This window comes from Orycteropus afer, unplaced genomic scaffold, assembly GCF_000298275.1.
Source record: "Orycteropus afer afer isolate SDZICR_OR568_19922 unplaced genomic scaffold, OryAfe1.0 scaffold00013, whole genome shotgun sequence".
Classification (NCBI taxonomy): Eukaryota; Metazoa; Chordata; class Mammalia; order Tubulidentata; family Orycteropodidae; genus Orycteropus; species Orycteropus afer.
In genome coordinates, this window is record NW_006921600.1 from 10036692 (window position 1) to 10041724 (window position 5033).

Sequence of the window (5033 nt, forward strand, 5' to 3'; positions counted from 1 at the left end):
ATGACATGAGACAAAGTATATGTGAACTGCTGTATGAAAAGTGAATTTACTCTGTAAATCTTCACCCAAATCAAAATAAAATTAAAAAAAAAAAAAGCATTTGATTGTGTGGATCCTAACAAATTATGGATAACATTGAGAAGAATGAGAACTGCAGAACACTTAATTGAGCTCATGAAGAAGCTAGCTGTACAAAGACCAAGAGGCTGTTGCTCGAACAGAATAAGTGGATACTACATGGTTTAAAATCAGGAAGGGAGTGCATCAGGGTTGTATCCTTTCACCATACTTATTCAATCTGTATGCTGAGCAAATAATCTGAAAAGCTGGACTCTATGAAGAAGACTGTGGCACCAGGATTGGAAGAAGACTCATTAACAACCTGCAACATGCAGATGACACAACTTTGCCTGCTGAAAGTGAGGATGACTTGAAGCACTTACTGATGAAGATTAAAGACTACAGTCTGCAGTGTGGATTACACTTCAATGTAAAAAAATGAAAATCCTCACAACTGGACCGATAAGCAGCATCACAATAAATGGAGAAAACATCGAAGTTGTCAAAGATTTCATATTACTTGGTTCCACAATCAACACCAATGGAAGCAGCAGTCAAGACATCGGACAACATGATGCACTGGGCAAATCTACTGCAAAATACCTCTTTAAAGTGCTGAAGAATAAAGATGTCTTTTTGAAGACTAAGATGCACCTAATCCAAACCATGGTATTTTCAATCACCTCACATGCATGTGAGAGCTGGACAATGAATAAGGAAGACCAAAGAAGAGTTGATGCTTTTGAGTTGTGGTATTGGCAAAGAATACTGAAAGTACCGTGGAAAAGAGCTAACAAATCTGTCCTGGAAGAAGTACAGCCAAAACACTCCTTGGAAGCAAGAATGGCCAAACTCTATTTGACCTACGTTGGTCATGTCAGAAGGGACAATTCTCTGGAGAAGGATATCATAATCAGTAAAGTGGAAGGTCAATGAAAAAGGGGAAGGCCTTCAACAAGGTGGACTGACACAGTAGGTACAACAGTGGGCTCAGGCATAGCAAATATCATGAGGCTGGTGCAGGATTGGGCAGTGTTTCATTCTGTTGTACACAGGGTCACTATGAGTGGGACCTGACTTAATAGCACCTAACAATAACAATAATTCCAACTTAGCTACAAATTCTTAAAGACATAGTTAGGAACAGTTCTCATTCGGAACAAGGGACTATCTATCATGAATAGAATATTTGAGCCTATATCTATCAGATTTCAAAAGCAATGTTCTTTGCACTATATAATTAGAACAGTAACTACATATATGGTGGTTCTATGAAATCTTTTCGCTGCTGAGATTTACTTATTAAAAATGTGAAAATAGCTAAAAAGATAGAAGGTTAATCAACATTTCCCCTATTTACCATACCTGCTGCCTGCAGGGTTGACTACAGTTAGCAAGAATTATCAACAGACTGTAAAATATATTGAAAGAGATAAATTGCTTAGTTATTTAAATTTTTAACAAACTTTTAATCAATAATATGTAAGCATATAAAGAAATGTTGAAGATAATCAACAGTAATCAAAAACAGCTAAAAATCTTAACCAATTTAGACACTTCTTCCTTTCACCCAATTACAAGTTTATCAAGTTTGTATACCTTAAGTTGTACACCTTATAACATTAAAAATACACATATGCAATTAAACTACATAGTACAGAAAACATAAGGCAAAAAGGGAAAAAGTCCTTCCTCCAATCTCAGAGGTTACAGATAATATACAAATTCAAGTATGTTTTCAGACTAACACGTGTATCTATTTACACATAGATTTTAATCTAAATAATATATTGTTGTGCAACATTTGTTTCCTTCAGTTTAAAAATATATCTTGGTAGGACACATCAAGCATATGTGTCATACATACAATATATGTAGAAGAGAGAAAGAAAAGGACAGAAGAAATCTTGAAGAAATAATGGCTGAAAATTTGAAAATAATGGCTTTCCAAATTTGATGCAAAACATGAATCTACACACCCAAGTGCAACAAACTCAAATCAGGATAATCCCAAAGAGATCCACTCAGTGCACATCCCTCCATGCACTCCTGCCCCCTGAGCTGTCTTCCTGTACATTATAATCAAACTATCCAAAAGTAAAGAGAAAATCTTTCAAGCTGTAAGAGAAAAAAAAAAAAAAATCATCACACACAAATGATCCTCAATAAGATTCCATGTAGATTTCTCCTCAGAAAGCTTGGAGGCCAAAAGGCAACAGAGTGACATATTAAAATGTTGGAAGAAAAGAAATGTCAACAAAGAATTCTGTATTCAGCAAAACTGTCCTTCACAAATGACAGTAAAACTAAGGTCTTCCCAGATAAACAAAAGATAAGGAAATGTGTTACTACCAGACCTGTCCTACAAAATAATGGTAAGTCATTGAAGTAAAAGGAAAGGACATTATGCAATGAAGGTCATTTCATGGGCAAATATAAAGGCCAATTTTACTGTACTTTTGATTTATAACTACTTGTTATATCCTACATGATATAAAACACAAGCACAAAATATGATTATAAGTTTATGTTATTGGGCACACAATCTATAATGACATAATTTGTGACAACAACATAAAGAAGGGAAGACAGAACTATATAGGAACAGAATTTTTCATGCTAAACGTATTCAATTTAAACTACATTGTTATAAATTTAAGATGTTAAGTATAATCCCCATGATAACCATAAGAAAGGTGTTTTAAAATTTTATATAGAAGAAAATGAGAATCAAAATGGTTTAGTACAAAAAATCAACTAAATGCAAAAAAAAAAAATGAGAGGAAACATGGGATAAAACAGTAATAAAATACAGAAAACAAACAGCAAAATGACAGAAGTAAGTTCCTTGGTGGTTAATTGCTGTACAAATAACAGAATATTTTTAAGCCATTGGGAGAAGTGAACTTCTCATAAACGCTATAATGTACATGAAACTTAAGAGCATCGTGCTGGGTGAAATAAGTCAGACATGGAGTGACAAATATAGTACGATCTCATTTATGTGAATTATCTAGACTAGATCAAATACATAGAGACAAAAGTAATCAATGATTATCAAGAGCTGAGGGAGGGAGAAATGAGGTTTTTCTGTTTTGTTTTGTTTTAAATTTTGATTTAGGTGAACATTTACAGAGCAAATTCACTTTCCATACAGCAATTCACATACACTTTGTCTCATGACATTGACTACAATTTACCACAATGCAACAGCTCCCCTCCCACTTCCTCCCCATAGTTTCCTGTTCGCAGTGTCCATCCCTCCATACTCTCCTGCCCCCTGAGCTGTTTCCCTGTGCATAATCAGCCTTTCCTCCTTCCATGATTGTTCTCTCTCTCCAAGGAGTTTATCTACCTCAGGTAAATGTTCAACTCATATGCCTGTCTTTTGTTTGGCTGGAAGCCACAGGTGTGGGTTCAATTCCAGATGTGAAGAGCACCTAGGGACCATATCTCAGTGGTTCCACCAGGCTCTATCAGAGCAGCAAACCTGGCCGCACCTTTCCTTTTTTTTTCCCAAATGAATTTGAGTTTTGTTCCACATTGTTCTCCCTTTCTATCCAGGATCAACTACATAGATCCCCCCACAAGTGATTGACAGTGGTGGCCAGGCACCATCTAGTTCTTCTGGTCTCATAGTCATATAGGCTGTGGATCACATTGTGTACCTGTCACTAGGACTAACTGTTTCCATGAATCTTTGGTTTTCTTCATTCTTCTTTGCTCTGGACAAGGAGAGACCCATCGTTGCATCTAGATGGCTGCTTGCGAGCTTTTAAGATCCCAGTTGCTACTCGCCAAAGTAGGAGGTGGAACAATGTTTTGTCTGGTATGTTATGCCAATTGAGCTTGATGTCCTCTGCGACTATGGTCCCAAGCCCATTGGTCCAACTACTTGGTCCCTCTGGACAGCTGGTTGTGACCAAGAAGTGACTACAACCTTGCCCCTTGTCAGCTCTACCATACACCTGGGAATTCAGATCATACAAATACACTTATAGGACCACTGTCTGCCAACCCTATACATGGTGTTGGGTAAACTCCCTACTTCACAGACACAGCTACTAGTTCAGCCTGTCCACCCATCTATCCACCCATATACCAATGTTTGCCTTCACTGACAACGCAGTACTGTCAGTGCAAAAAGGTTCATCTTTGTTTTCTGTACCTCCCATGTACCTCTCTATGTCTTCCTCTTCCTCAATGCCACCATGTTGATCACTCTCATTTGGTATATCGCCCTTCTCTTCATCCAAATCAATACTTACCTCTACCTATGTAACAGTGTTCCCTACTCTACCCTCCCACTCCTAGTAACTAACAAAGAAAACTTCCTTCCATAGATAAACCTTTCTTTGACTTTTACAATAATGGACTAATACAATATTTGTCCTTCTGTGATTGACTTATTTCACTCAACATAATGTCCTCCAAGTTCATCCACATTATGCAGTGTTTTACAGATTCTACTTTAGCGTTGCATAGTATTCCACTGTGTGTGTGTACCAAAGTTTGGTTATCTATTCCTCAGTTGATGGACACCTAGGTTATTTCCATCTTTGGCTACTGTAAATAGTGCTGCGGTGAACATGGGTGTGCATATGTCTGTTCATGTCACGGATCTCACTTCTTTAGAATATATACCTAGTAATGGAATGGCTGGGTCAACCGGTATTTCTAATTCCAACTTTTTAAGGAATCGCCATACTGCTTTCCACAATGGTTGTAACATTTTACAGTCCCACCAGCAGCGTATGAGAGTCCCAATCTCTTCACATCCGCACCAGCATTTATTTTCTGTCTTGTTGAACTTTGCTATAGTGCTGGAACAAGATGGTATCTCATTGTTGTTCTGATTTGCATCTCTCTGATAGCTAATGATCATGAGTATTTCTTCATATGTTTGTTGGCCGCTTGAATATCCTCCTTAAAGTGTCTATTCATGTCTTCTGCCCATTTTTTAATTGGATTGT

At 37.2% G+C, this 5033-nt stretch overlaps 1 protein-coding gene across 1 annotated transcript in view; it reads right to left on the minus strand.

The window, feature by feature from the left end:
• RPS6KC1 (ribosomal protein S6 kinase C1) overlaps nucleotides 1–5033 on the minus strand; it is a 315271-nt gene that overhangs the window by 256237 nt on the left and 54001 nt on the right. The gene's annotated exons all lie outside the window — the stretch shown is intronic.